The 15,997-nt window shown below is 44.0% G+C and overlaps 1 long non-coding RNA gene across 1 annotated transcript in view; it reads left to right on the forward strand.

The window, feature by feature from the left end:
- LOC132466287 (uncharacterized) overlaps positions 1-12,662 on the forward strand; it is a 187,306-nt gene extending 174,644 nt beyond the window's left edge. The window contains exons 3-4 of the long non-coding RNA XR_009527822.1: positions 12,331-12,408; positions 12,558-12,662. This is a non-coding gene — a long non-coding RNA (uncharacterized LOC132466287). The remainder of the gene's footprint in view (positions 1-12,330; positions 12,409-12,557) is intronic.
- The last annotated feature ends 3,335 nt before the right edge of the window (positions 12,663-15,997 follow it).

Genomic DNA, 15,997 nt, shown 5'->3' on the forward strand with positions numbered 1-15,997 from the left:
CCTCAGTGCTCCTCTGACCCTACGCACCCACCTAACCCTATGCCTGTCCCCACTCCCAGTCCATCACCTCTGTCAGCAAATGCAATAATTTCTGGCTGCAGCCTGTAGGACGTGGACATCCACATCTAACCGCTACGTCATAATCGTCATCGAGCGTTTCTTTTTGGGACTTTCAAGTCTTTTCTTATTCAGGTCTTATTTTGGCGTTGGTTACGGCCCTACATTAACCAGGTTTGTACCACATTAATATTTGTTTAATTTCGTGTACCATGACCTGACCTTCCTATGTCACAAAAGAGGTCATAACAATATGTGGCTCTGAGTTTGCGAAGCATTAGCTGACTGGTCTGTCTCGCATACCTCTGGACAGACCAACGCATTATGCTAAAGGTTTTCGTGTAGTTTAAATTGAAAAATAGAAGAATTTCAATGTGTGTGTGTGTGTGTGTGCTTGTGTGTGTGTTTTTGTGTTTGTCTTTGTGAGTGAGTGTGTGTTATTGTCCCTCTCGTAGTTCCTTGATTGCCACAATCATTTCACAACACACATTTAAGTTATTAATATAATTTAATCTTGATCATCTCTATTCATTAATAATGTAAGCATTAGTTAGGAGGAGCCGCCCACCACATTGAGCTCCTGCTGAGAGATTCCTCTTCCCTGTGGTGAGGAGCTGCTTCTATCGCGCAGTTAAGAACAGCTTATTTCAATAGCATAATATTACGTTACAGCCGCCCTATAGACCCATGGGCACCAGATACGGTGCGGTATTATTAATCACCACAAGGTGGAACTAAAGGCAACTTTAAACTACTTTCACTTTTACAGTTTTTTACGATACAATAAACACTAAAATCTAAAGTTTTGCCCAATTATCAAAACCTTACACTCAAGGAGCAAAACTCGGCCCCAGATTTGCACCACTGTAAGCACAATGAGTCCGTTCACACTTTGTGCAAAACAATACACAGTGATTTGAAACACTAACACACACGTCTATGCATTAGACACAGAAGTATATCAAGATGTCACTTCCTTGCAATTCTAAAGCACTGACTATCAAATTACCACACCCATGAGCCAGTTGATTGAACACTGCCATCAGGTGTGCAAACACAAGATTGCTTAATTGTAGACACACCAATCAGGTTTAAGCACAATAAAAATGCAGCAGGTGAGTTCACCAAACTTAACCAAAATGGAAGGAAGCTCTGGCTGAGCCCATTCCGAACTACGGGAGCTGAGAGGGAAGCGTTTGCGGATGTTGAAGAGAAAACCGATTTTCATTTGAACAAGTCGACGTGAGCTACACACTCGAATTAATCGATAAATCGGTTTATCGCCCAGCCCTACTCCTAGCCTGGTTCTACCAGACTCTCGTACTTCACTTCATTTCATTTCATTTGTACAGAGAGTCTGGACCTAATCAATTGACAAACGTTAACTCACTTGAAGGCGGGTGTCTGTTGAAGTTTAAAATGATTGGATCTGCCCAGTGCCACTCTGGATCTGCCATAACCAATCGCTAACGTTTGGTTGTGACGTATGTCATGCGCCGGGAATCATGCGCAGGTTGTACACAAACCAAACACCTTGCGCGTCTGCACGAAAATGTCCGTCAACGACAGCTGCAGGTTCTCAGACACGCCCTCTGTTCGCTGATTGGCGGCCGCTGTGGCGGCACCAGAAAACCAAATTACATACAGCAGGTCCAGACGGGACTCTCTAAATCGACGCCACTTCGACCTGGGCGGGACTTTACGTCCTACGTCACTCGCTATGGGTGTGCATGTGTGCGCGTACCCGTCACTCGCGATGGGTGTGTGATAAAGGTTTTGGCTTTTAGTGTCTATGGGTTGGTAATAACGGTTCTGATGATTTTTCTGATGGAAAAGTGGTCTTTTATTTCCATAATCTTTGTTCAGTGAACGCATAAACCCGTTTGTTAGTTAGCAGTTAAACAAAATGCGATCTCTTTGTTTACAGTTACCAACGACCAACGTTTAAAGGCACCCAGTGCAACTTTCGAGGCTTGAAAATAAACATTCAATTTCTAGTCTTTTTTACACGTAGTAAGTTTCAATAACTCCATACCATTACATACCGACATTTAAGCAGCAAAGATTAGACGTCGTTGTGTGGTGAGAACTGATACAAAATCGATAACAACAATGCCGCCATTTTCTTTATTTTTTGTAACCTACAATAAATAAAGCAGGCTTCCAGTCAATGGAAAAATGGCTTCTCCCCACCGGCGATTGTTGTTGTTTACGATTTTCTATCAGTTCTCACCACACAACGACGTCTCATCTTTGCTCCTTGAATGTCGATATGTAATGGTATGGAGTTATTGAAACTTACTACGTGTAAAAAAGACTAGAAATTGTATGTTTATTTTTCATTGAATGTTTACATAAAGTTGCACTGGGTGCCTTTAAAGACTGATGATTGGGGGTTCGATTCCCTAGTGATGCAAGGTTTTTTCTTTCATTTTGGACTGCACACACAACGCGAGTGACGGATACTCGCACAATGTACACACATCACTGTCTTTACAATTTCTAGGCAACCGAAGTTGAAAGATTGTCAAGTGGTTAACTCTTGAATCGCATGTACTAAGACCTGATGGGTTAGTGGTCAGAGAACAACTAATTAACGCGGGGATAAGGGGTTTGATTCCTTAATGAATCTAGCTTTTTTCTTTCATATTGGACTGGATGTTTGTATGCCATTTTGCGTAACTTGTAGTTTATGATGAAGAAATGTTACTGGGGTTATGGTTAGGGTAACGGTAAGGGTAAGACACAAAGTGTTTTTGCAACACAATATTTCTTACAATAACAAAGTTCAAAGTTTTGATGACTCCAGTAGGAAACTTAAGATACCTAGAGAAATGCCTGAGTGCTCACAAAACATCAACAAGTCAGCAGTGTGGTACAGGGTGATCATTTCTGATATACAGTACAAAAGCTGAAACTATTAGCCAGGAGTGGGAAAGATGCAGACGCAGACGTGGGAAGCAATAAGACACACCAACACACAGTTGCCTGTTGCAAAGTGGTTCAGAGTTTAATATAAATAGTTAGGGTTAGCTGGTATGGCGTTATCTGGTATGGCTATAGTCTAATGTTAGCTTAGTTCGTGTTGTTTCGTCATGTCATTTGTAAAAATATAGCCTATCATCACAGACTGTAGGAATGTCACCCACCCTCCATCGCGTACGACACTGACGCTCGTAATCCTGTAGTCAGTGCAAGGGAGTTCGTGCACAGATCCCTGAGACAAACGGCTACGCGCACACATGCACACCCATAGCGAGTGACGTAGGACGTAAAGTCCCGCCCAGGTCGAAGTGGGGTCGATTTAGAGAGTCCCAGGTCCAGACCTAGTACTGAAGGGAAATTCAAATTGAGCGGAAGTACTTAGGCGGGCGGAGCCAGGCTAGGACTCACCTGCATGTGTTACCCAGAGGAGAGTTGCGACACTTCCATTGGACTCCGTTGTAGCGCCTACTTCCGGGGTATGGAGCCTCGAATAGTTCCAAACAACCATTTTACGGCGGAGGAGACCGTTCATTTCCATTGCTGGCCGCCGAGTAACTTCTGAGGTAAATTGATTAAATAGCTACCTCTTTTGAATTGTCAACTGTCTATATTGTATCAGAGGCCCTTTATGATGCATATATTGATATTTATTTGTATATGGACAGCGTAATTACATATATTTTTATCTTGGTAGACGACCGATTGCCTGCTAGTTTGTTAGCTCGACTTCACCATCTCTGAAGGTATCTCCAGGGGTAAATTGATTAAATAGCTACCTCCTTTGAATTGTCAACTGTCTATATTGTATCAGGACCTTTTATGATGCATATACTGATATTTATTTGCATATGTGTAACCTGCGTTGTGTTTTGTTTTCCTTCAAGCATGGACTCGGACGCTCAGCATTGGGTGCAGCGGTTTTATTGCCTGCACAATGGGTCAGCAACATAAAGGACAGGTTTAGAGCATTTCCTGGTCCGCCTGCAGCAGTTACCGTCTTTTCTGCTCTATAATTTATTATATATATTTACAACAGTTGCGCTAAACAGCGCGCATAAACAGGTGATCCCTCCCCTCATGTGGCGACCAGCGGTATTGCATGTAAAAATGGCGGGACCGGCTAGATTTTGAATGCTAGCATTGAATGCTAGCAACGCCACAAGTGGGATTATAAACATACATTTAACTAAAACAACCTATCGGTTACCTGCACAATGGGTCAGCAACATAAAGGACAGGTTTAGAGCATTTCCTGGTCCGCCTAGACAAAATACATACAATATTACAAATGCAAACGAAAATCAAAACTCAAATAAAAGAAACAATACAATGCCAAATATATGAAGAGTGTATTAAACAACCGTCTACACTAGATAAGTGACAATGATATTGATGAATTACTGAATCAATGAATTACTTTAATAAAATTTTCATGCGGACACGTTTTATGCTCAACCTACCTGCAGCAGTTACCGTCTTTTCTGCTGCAGGATATCCGGAATACAACATTAACAACATATCAAAATAAAAGTCTTGACCCAATGATACAGGATTTAACTATACACATACTCATTTTATTTGTTCCGTTACATACACCTCCCTTAAATCCTGCTAAATTGGGGACGTAGCGGTAAAACACTCACCAAAATAAAGAGGAAGAGAGATAGAAACAAATAAAAAAAAAAAAAAAAAAAAAAAAAAAAGAATACCTCCTAGGCCTCAAAACCGAGAAAAAAAATATATTATACAGGCACTAACAAGTCAGTAAAAACAAATATCACTAGCTGTCGATTAAGGAATCCTCCAACTAAGGAGTACTTAAGGAATGTGATGGCGCCATCCACAAGACCAAAAGTAGACTCTTAAGATGCCTGTTACACCTCAAATATTGCTATAAATGATACTTATCTCTAACTGTGTCTTACTGTGTCTATAGACTGACTACACTGACATCTAGTACCTATATGCTGAATCTCAAAACAAACTTTTAACTAAATAAATGAAAGAGTTCACTGTGGACTCTGAAGTGTCAAGGACTTGCTCATTCATTTCGCAAATGAGCCTCTCTGGAGGGTTGACAGCCCTGCCTCGTCTGGTTCGAGCTACTGTGTCTTCAACACCCAGAGGTTGAGTGCATACTGGAAGTGCATCTGTGGATACCTCTTCATGTGCAATGACCACGGGGTGGAGCTCAGCACTGTGTCGGCCATTGATTATAGGGGGAACATCACTGTCCTCCAACCTCCGATCACTGCCGATGACACTAGCTGAGTGAAATATCTCAGACACCCAATCAGACACATCAGGTCCTTCAGAGAGGCTAGTCTGTCGATCCTCCAACTCAGAATCATCAGGGCTGGACAGCACCCAGTGTACAGTCCGGTCAGCGCTGCCATCAATCTCACCTGGGAGGTTGACTTTGGGAACCATCCCCTCACTGACATCCACCTCAACTACAGGATTGACTTCAGGCACCACCTCGCCTCTGTGATCTACTTCTTCCGAAGGGCTGACTTCAGGAACCACCTCACCACTACCCCTGGTGTGGGTGTCTTCTCCATCACCAATCGGTAAGAAGCTCACAGGAAGCAGTAGATTTCGGTGGACTACCTTCAGTTTATCAGAGGCAACGTCTTTGATCTTGTAGACATTGATGTCAGGGTTCGCAGCCACAATTTCGTACATTGTTGACTCCCATTTGTCAGCCAACTTCCTTCTCCCTCTTTCACCTCTGTTCGCAACGAGCACTCTGTCACCAATGATTAGAGGTGACCCCTTGACCTTCCTGTTATAGAGCCTTGCGTGTCTAGTCTGTTCTTTCTGACTGTGTCTTTGTGCAATCTGCACCGCTTCACGCAGGTCTTTCTTCAGGCGTGACACAAACTCATTGTGACCCACCACAACATCGTCAGAAACCAGTTTGAAACAGGACGTCAACTGGGAGACGAGGGACTCTACCGAACATCAGATAGAATGGTGCAAAGCCTGTTGTCTCGTGCTCTGTGCAATTGTAACAGAAGGTGAGTAGCTGTAACATCTGGGGCCACTTTGCTTTGGACTTAGGAGGCAACGTTCTGATCATGGACCCAAGGGTCCTGTTGAATCTTTCAACCACGCCATTGCCCATGGGGTGGTATGGTGTTGTGTGCGACTTCTCGACACCCGAAAGAATCAACAGCTCCTTGATCAACTTGCTTTCAAAGTTCGCTCCCTGATCAGAATGAATCCTCCTAGGGAAACCGTATACGAGAAAGAAATCATCCCAGAGCTTCCGAGCCACTTGCTTAGCGGACTGATTTTTGCATGGGAATGCATGAGCCATTTAGGAAAAATGGTCAGTCACAACAAGCACATCCATGGACTTCCCATCATTGACCTCTGCAGACCAAAAGTCAATGCAGACCAGTTCCATCGGCTCCGATGTGCGGATGCTCTCAAGTGGAGCACAAGCACCGGGCTCTGGTGTCTTTCCAACAACACAGCGATGACAGTTTTTCACATGATCATCAACGTCTCTTTTCATGCCAACCCAAAAGAATCTCTGCCTAGCCAGAGACAGCGTTCGGCTCTTCCCTTGGTGACCAGCGGAATCATGAATTCCATTCAGTACTTGCGCTTTGAGAGAGTTGGGCACCACAAAGAGAAAAAGTCGTCTGTTCATGCCTTGATCTTTTCTCACCTTGCACAGTAAGCCATCATGGATAACGAGCCTGTCCCAATACTTCAGGAGCTGGCGCACACTGAAGGACTCATCTGTTCTCTCATTTTTCGATGGCTTCCGCCGTCTCTTGATATAGTAGAGGACTCGGCTGATAGTACTATCCTGCCCTTGTTGGTTCACAAGACTGCTGTGAGGAATGGGGGAGTCAACCTGCTGCAGTTGAGGAACAGCCGGACTCGCACCCAGGACTTCACTCAGACCACCACTGGAATGAGCTTCCAGAACAGCTGAAACATCTGAAGCTCCGACCGAACCAGTGTCTGAGGCTTCGTCGGCGGACGTGTTATGTGGATTTTTGCCTGATCTCAGGACCATCTGATGATTGTTGGAGTACCTGAAGGCATTTTGGACTGTGTCATCCACAACACCACTGAAATTTCTCAAGAGAGACATGTATGGCTCGGTAACAATGCGGTGGCTTACGCAAGACTGGACGAAGGGTTCTCTGCTTAAAGCATCTGCCACAATGTTTCTAGGGCCTGGGACATACTTTATGTCAAAGCTGTATGATGCAAGTTTAGCCACCCATCGCTGTTCACAGGCATCCAGTCTGGGCTTTGTCAAAATGTATGTCAAAGGGTTGTTGTCAGTCCATGCTGTGAAATGTCTTCCCTTTAGCCAATGGCTGAACTTTTCACAAACAGCCCACTTCAGTGCAAAGAATTCAAGTCTATGAGCAGGGTAGTTCATCTGTGACCGAGACAACGTTCTGCTGGCAAAGGCTACCGGTCTTGCTATCTCCTCACCAGGAGGGACTTGAGAGAGGACTGCTCCAACTCCGTCAAAAGACGCGTCAACAGCCAGAATGAAAGGCTGGTCGAACATTGGGTGAGCTAAGGTCACACTCTGTAGCAGATCTGACTTCAGGACTTCAAAGGCCTGCTGACAAGCAGGTGTCCAATCAGTAGGGGCGAGTTTAGTGACACTCGGCCGTTTTTTTGGCTTTCTCCCCAACTTCCCACGAGTCTGCTTACTGGACCCTGCTGTCAACTTGAAGAGTGGCTTGGCCTTCGCAGAACATCCCTCAATAAAGTGTTGATAATACATCACCATACCAAGGAACGATCTGATCTTCTTTGAACATGGTGTCTGCCCGTCAGCCTCCATCAGATCAACTCTCTGGATTTTGCTGATGGCCTCGACCTTGTCTCGATCCGTCTCAATGCCTTTCTCACAGATTATGTGGCCAAGGAATTTAACAGAACGTCTTAAGAAGAAGCATTTCTTTGGGGCCAGCTTCAGATTGTGACTCGACAGACGGGAGAAGATCATTTCAAGACGCTGAAGGGCCACAGACTCGGAAGGAGCAAACACCATGAGATCGTCCAGATAGCACAGGACACTGCTGAAGTTCTCATCGCCAAAGATTGACATCATCATTCTCATGAATGTGGCTGGACTGTTTGAGAGACCCTGAGGCAGTCTGTTGTACTCGTGCAGGCCGAAAGGAGAAGAAAAGGCTGTACATTTCTTATGCTCTTCCTGCAAAGGCACATTGTAATAGCCTGATGTCAGATCCATTGTGGAAAAGAAGACGTTCCCGCCCAGTGCAGCCAACACATCAGACTGGTGAGGCAACGGGTAGGCGTCTCTGACCGTCCGAGCATTCAACCACCTGAAATCTGTACAAATCCTTAAATCGCCATTCTTCTTCCAGACAAGCACGAGGGGAGATGCATAATCACTGTGTGACTTGCGAATGATTCCCTTCTCCTCCATGTCGTTCAGAGTCGTCCTTAGTTTAGCATACTGGCTTGGTGGTATACGCCTGTAAGGCAAACGAAAGGGTCGGTCATCAGCCAGATGAATGCGATGGACAAAGTCACTGGCTTCTCCACAGTCCATTTTGTCTCTTGAGAATATTGACTCATATCTCTCAATGGTCTGGAGCAGCTTGTCTTTCCAGTGTGCCGACACCTCACAAGACTCCAGATCGATGTCAGGGAGGTTCAAACTGCACAAGGCACGTTTCATCTCTTCCTCTGACCTGGGAGTTGAGGGAGTTGAGGGGCTGCTGTCCGTACACTGCACATTTGACTTGATCTGTTCTGGCTGTGGCAGGTCTTCCACAGCAATGCAAGGTGACACGTCGGCTATCTTAGCATTTCTCCTCAGGACTATTCTATGATTGGTTGGGTTTATAACTTTCATCGGAATGGAGCCATCACCCCAAAGCGGTGTGATCACTCTGCCAACCATTATCTGCTTAGGTCTTGATCTTGACTTGGTCGGCTCAACGATGACTGTGCTACCCACAGACAAGGCTGAAGACACGGGTAGCTTACCCCAAACCAGGTGCTCTGTTTGTGGCTCTAATGTCACACTTCTCATGAGCTTTACAGTGCCCACTCTGTCTGGCACAGACTCACCTCTCCACCTCTGAGTGTTGGAGAAAAGGGACAAAAACTGAGAGCATTCATCACTCTGGTTATTGCTGGGCATGGACGTGAGCTTCCAATTGCCACCTGCCTCTCTCAGACACGTCAAAAGCCTTTTGATGACGTTACTGCCCAGAATCATCTCCTCAGATTGACCTGGGACAACTAAAGTGGGAACAGTCATTGAATAACCGTACACACTGACTTGGAGGTCATAGATTGCTGTTGGAGTGACACGATGGCCTCCACAGCCAACAATCACAATATCTTGAGCTGACTGCTTTGAAATGCCTGGAATGTATCTCAACAACATGGCTTCAGCAGACTCACTAAGAGTACACGCCATGGATCCACTATCAATAAGCGCTTTGAAAGAGAGTCCATTCACTATTGAAACTGATGTGTAAAATAAACTATCAGACCTGGGAACTGTCTGCAAATTCTGAAAAATAACTGTCTTTTCTGACGAACAATCACTACTGTACAACTGACTAAGAGATTCATAGTCAGAAAAAGCCTCAAAGCTAGAAGTTGGAAGCACACTTTCACAATCGACGTGGTCCTCCCCCACACGCAGATCTGTTAGTTTGACGCCTGGCCACCGGGTGCTGCACTCTGTCCCCTACGTGGACATCTGTCCCTTGCATGGTCAGGAGAAAAACACTGGAAACACAGTCTGTTATCCTTACAGTGTGAAAAGGCAGAATGAGAGGGGTCTTTGCAAACTAAACACGGTGTGTCTTTAAGACCTTGAATACGAGGTAGACCACTTGTCCTTCTATCCGCTGATCTGGACTGAGCAGTATTCATAAGAACCTTCTCCATCATACCAATCATCCTCTCCAGAGCAGAGTTATCAGCTGATGGCGACTGTGGTGTTGGCTGAGCGCTACACAGGGGAGCTAGGCTACTCTCCACCTCCATCCTGTTCACAGCCACGTTCTTCTCCCCAACAGCCCCATCTTTCCCTACCCCTGCTGCTTTGATGACCTTCTCTGAGTGGTACTCATCCAAAACTTCTTGCACTTCTGCAGCCGACCACTTGTCGATGGTCTTAGAACGAAAAGTGAGCAATAGACCTGAATCTGGGCAGTTCCTAATGAACATACGTGTGACCTCAATGGACAAGCTGTCTTGCTGTTTATCCTGTTCCAGGAGACACTCGGCAGCAATATCAGCAGCACAGTTAAGGCGAAGCCAGTAGTCAAAGGGATCTTCCCGTGGTTCAGGGAAGGTCGTGTAGAAGTCTTGCAGAGGCAGTGGTGAAAACTGCTTGCAACTGAAATGCTTCCTTAAAAGGCTATAGATAGAAGCTGGACTATGTCTGATGTCAACGCCACTTGATTTAATGCCCACTTTGACTACATCCTTTGCCTTGCCCCTTAAATGGATGAAAATCTCTTCACCCTGCTTTCCAATAGATAGACCTCCCTTCTTTATGAAAGTTTGCATTAGCTCAATCCACTCTTCAAGAGTAACTGAGTCTGAATCCTCACCTCTGAAAGTAGGGGGATCTCTCACCTTCCTCTGACTCATTACATGTAGCTGAGTTGATGACATAGAGTCCTGAGCTGGAGCGTAGCTACCACTGTGTACACTTGGAGTAGACAAAGCCGCCGCCGGACTAGACCTACTCAAGTGTGTGAGAATGCTGTCTGCTAGTTGTTGACCTATGTGTTGCACGATGCCACTCATCTGGCCTACAAGGTCCTCTGTAGTTAAAGGAGTGGAAGTGCAGGGGGCCTGTTGCGCAGGGAAACTATTTTGTTCTGTGTGAGCAGCATGTGGTGTGTCACTAACAACAGGACGTGGAGACCTCGCTGCCATCCCTACAGTAGTACCCACAGACGCACTAAGCTGAGGGAAAGGGATAGGCAACCCCAACACACCTCTACCCCGACCCACACTAACAGGAGTCAGAAAGCCTTGACCTCCAGTAACCCGTGAGCCAGCCATGACAATGGAAAAGACGGAGAGAAGAAAAAAAAATAGTAATAAAAAAAAAAAATACAAAATGTCGATGTGCACTAAAACAGTCACATTAATATCTACTCATAACATTTCATAGATTCTACAGTTCCCCAAATATAACACAATACCCAAGTGTTCTCAGCTGATCTCCAGTGTGGGAATGGTAACAGGTCCTCCGGTAAGGGTTGTTGGTCAGCGACCAATCAGTTGAATCCGGTTCACGGCACCACTGTAACCTGCGTTGTTTTGTTTTCCTTCAAGCATGGACTCGGACGCTCAGCATTGGGTGCAGCGGTTTTATTGCCTGCACAATGGGTCAGCAACATAAAGGACAGGTTTAGAGCATTTCCTGGTCCGCCTGCAGCAGTTACCGTCTTTTCTGCTCTATAATTTATTATATATATTTACAACAGTTGCGCTAAACAGCGCGCATAAACAGGTGATCCCTCCCCTCATGTGGCGACCAGCGGTATTGCATGTAAAAATGGCGGGACCGGCTAGATTTTGAATGCTAGCATTGAATGCTAGCAACGCCACAAGTGGGATTATAAACATACATTTAACTAAAACAACCTATCGGTTACCTGCACAATGGGTCAGCAACATAAAGGACAGGTTTAGAGCATTTCCTGGTCCGCCTAGACAAAATACATACAATATTACAAATGCAAACGAAAATCAAAACTCAAATAAAAGAAACAATACAATGCCAAATATATGAAGAGTGTATTAAACAACCGTCTACACTAGATAAGTGACAATGATATTGATGAATTACTGAATCAATGAATTACTTTAATAAAATTTTCATGCGGACACGTTTTATGCTCAACCTACCTGCAGCAGTTACCGTCTTTTCTGCTGCAGGATATCCGGAATACAACATTAACAACATATCAAAATAAAAGTCTTGACCCAATGATACAGGATTTAACTATACACATACTCATTTTATTTGTTCCGTTACATATGCACAGCGTAATTATATATATTTATATCTTGGTAGACGACCGATTGCCTGCTAGTTTGTTAGCTCGACTGCACAATGTGATGGTATCTACACCAACAATTACAAAGTTCAGTACTAGTGAATCTAACTTTTATTTAGTTAGTTATTTATGTTGGATTACTAGGATAATTTAGGTTGATTTAAGGACGGGTTTTATGATGCGATAGCTAGTAGAAATAACAGTGTTTGTTTAATTATATCCTGGAAAGGGTGATGTTCAGCACATGAAGCCCTACAGATGCCGCCGATTCAACAATGCTGATTATGATGGGCGGTCAATTTAACCTGTATGGCTTTTTCGTTTTAACTTCTTGTTGACTGAATTGTTTCTCTTTCTTAGTGCCAAATTGATTATCTTTCTTAGTGCCAAATTGATTCTTTTTTGTTTTGCAATAGCCCTCTCTGCTCTCCTTCTCATTAATTTTTCCTTTTCTAGTTGCCTTATTAGGTCCTCCACAGTCGCCCCATCAGTCCCTGGCAGTCTGGTCCCTGGAGCAGCTGGCCCTGGCAAAAGTTATTCCTTCACTGTTGACCCCTGACTAGAGTTTAGATTTTCTGCCCGCACCCGAGCCCGAACCGAACCGACCCGACCCGCGGGCCGGGTCGGTCCAATATTTCCCGCCACTATCCTCGGGTCGGATCGGACCGGGCGTGATCAAGCTTTTTTTTTTTTTTTTTTTTTTTTTTTTTAATCACTATTAGCTTAATTGGTACGGGCAAAATTGTCTATTAATCAGACGAAATATTCTATATAGGTAGATAATATTCTTAATGTATACAAAGTTGCAGAAGTCAGACTACGAAATTGCAAAAGGCAACGTGTCATGCGCAGTTTTCCTCCACTGGCAAGCGTAACACCGAGCCTTGTAAGTCTCTTCATTTGGATGTACGCTACGATCCAATTACGAACAAACACACATTTAGGCTACACGTGTTGTCCTTGTTGCATTGTTCATCTGGATAATTGTTAACCAATTTCTGTGATTCACTTCAAGCAACTCAAAATTGTTGTTGACAGCGTCAGCTATAACCGCCCACATATTAAGAAATGGTCGGGTTTAAATCGGTCGCGGGCTCATCATTACAGTTAATGTACCGGGCCGGGCCGGGCCGGGCTCGAATGAGCACGGGCTCGGATAGGGTCGGGTTTGATTTTTCGACCCGATCTAAGCTCTACCCCTGACTGACTGGCCCTCGGCACACAAATCCCTGGATCACCTGCCCCTGGATCACCTGCCCCTGGCAATGTAACCTCTTGATTGCTCTCTCCGTCTCCTGTGATGTCCTTTTCAACGCTCTTGAAATCCACCTCAATTTCTCCCTCAATCTCTGTAATAATTACAAGGTAATGTTGCTGTTTTATGTATTTTGCCTTTGCATTTGCAACTACTGTCATCTCCAATGTAATAAAATGAATTGAAGCAAAACATTTCTGCAATGTGAATTAAATCATCTGCCACAATCAGAAACCAATACAATTTATAAATGGATCTACCGGCAATTGTTAATTGGGTAGAAATGTGTCGATTATCTACATTGTGTGCAAATCCTCAGAGAATCCCTGCCTTCTGGTTGTTTTTTAAACTGAATGTACAAATATGAATTATGTAATCTCATTAGGAGTGTAGTCTATCCTTGAATTACATGAAATGGGGAATATTGTTAGCTGCATGGATCATACCGAAGTTTAATTTGGTGCAATATGTGTGGTCCGTTGCACTTGGTTCCGGAGGCACCCTCACAGAAGGGGGTTTCCTCCTCTTCGGTTTAGGGCGATGGATGAAAACTGTTGGGCCTGCATCGGGCCTCAACTTCAACATCCTATCTACTTTTGTGGCTTTGAATCGGTCATTTTCAAAGTGTACCTGTAGGTAGGCTTGTAAGATCAGTTTCCATTGCACTTCAAATATCATTGGAAAGTCATAATTCTCTACACTTAGAATTATTATGCCCTTTGAAATGCTAGCAAGTGATCTGAACATTACGTTACATCGTTTTTGACTGTTGCTGACTGTCAATAAGTTTTGACGGCTGACCATTGCCATCCATTTCTCCCTGCGCTCTTGGTCCTTGGGGAAGCCGTACAAGTGATAACCCTTCTCGGACCGATTGGGGCATCCAAATGCTGCACAGCCAACCATGGTATGACCATTTATCTATAAAATGTTAGTTGTAACCAATGAACCATGACACCATTGAAGATCACAGAGCGGGTAACAACTGTTCCTCAACCACTTATGCCCCGACTTTTGAGAATAGGTTAGAGGTCAGAGTTCATGACCAAACGAGGATCCTCCCTCCTAAACCCATTTTGAATTTGCTCAGGGCTATTCTAAGTATTGTAACGGCATAAAGTATAGTATATTTGCACGTTATATGTTAATGGTTTGCCCTAAGTATATAGTGTTCCCTGCTGTGTCCATTGTTGAATCTGTTCACACAATCGCAATCACTTGTTCTTGTCACACTAATTGTTTAATAAAAAAAAATACAATTTCATTCATCCAAGCGTAATGAGTTGTTATTCTATACTTTGTGTGGCTTATATCTTTAAATGATCATGGTAGAACATCTTGAATACTTTGATTTCAACACAGATGTAAGGTAAAAGTTAAGGTTAGGCCAGTATGCTAACACGAACGTGAAGCTTTCCCTCCCAAACTTAAAAACGTATCTAAGTAATAGTACTTATAGATAGCTTTCAGTTGCCCCCCTACCGCTCTAAATGTAAAACTGACATTTACAAATATGCAATAATGCAATAACAGTCAGACAAATACTTGTATGTGATTTTTACCATTTAACATTGAAATCGCGGCGTGTTTGGAACTATTGAGGCTTACATGAACCACGTGACAACCACGTGACCACCCTGTCGGCGAGATCATAGCGTGTCGCAACTCTCTCTCTCTATAGCTCTGACCCAGAGCTATAGTGTTAACCACTCTGGTGTTACCGTAATCCCCTAGCCACTCCCTCTCAACGTGCTTCTGTGTAGAGCTTAATTGGCCCATTGACGGTGACTATGGCGGAAAAGGAACAGTTTTCCGACTGCATACGCATACCAATACGCATCAGCATACTGAAGTACTTTCATATTGTTTTCGCAAACTGTATTTGTAATCCTTTATTTTGAACTGCTGGAAAGTCAACCGGACTGTTAGAATAAACTCAATAAGAATTCTACTCTCCGTGCGTGCTTCATCAAAATGTGTGTCGGGAGAACTCCGCATCAGCCTCATGGCCTCAAAACCTGGTAGAATGGCCATAACAGTCAGAAAACTACCCGAAGACCGACGTCTTTGAAAGGATTCCATGGATTGTGTCCTCACGGATTGTGGACAACGTCACTGTTGATTACCGAAGGGGAACGCAATCGATGGAATGTATGAAGAGCCGACGCATCTTGAGTAAAGCGGATTTATGAATGAAACCGCGCTGCGCTGGAAAGGAATGTTTGGAAGCAACGTGTGTGCCAACAAACAAAGACTGTTAAGTGAAATATCAACATCAGCATTATTGATTGGACTGTTTAGCGAATTGCATAAACGAACAGGAATTGAACAAAAGGATTTGTGAACTTTGAAAGCAAAATGTCTGACGAGGAATATCAGACGGCCGAGGAGGCTGCAAAGCTTTTGAAATCAAAGATTGCAACGCGCAAAGGAAAGCTAGGAGCCTGCACAAGGAAAACTAATGAAATTAGGGAATTGATGTTTGAAGGTGGAAACATTGACGAAGTGGACAATAAAATGACGATATTGCATAGCTGTTTTCAAGATCTTCAATCTGCCAATGATTCAGTTTGTGCACTTATTGAAGATGAAATGGAGCGGAGGGAGGATCAGAATAATTGGTATGAGCCCAGATGTATCA

Source organism: Gadus macrocephalus, chromosome 10, assembly GCF_031168955.1.
Source record: "Gadus macrocephalus chromosome 10, ASM3116895v1".
Classification (NCBI taxonomy): Eukaryota; Metazoa; Chordata; class Actinopteri; order Gadiformes; family Gadidae; genus Gadus; species Gadus macrocephalus.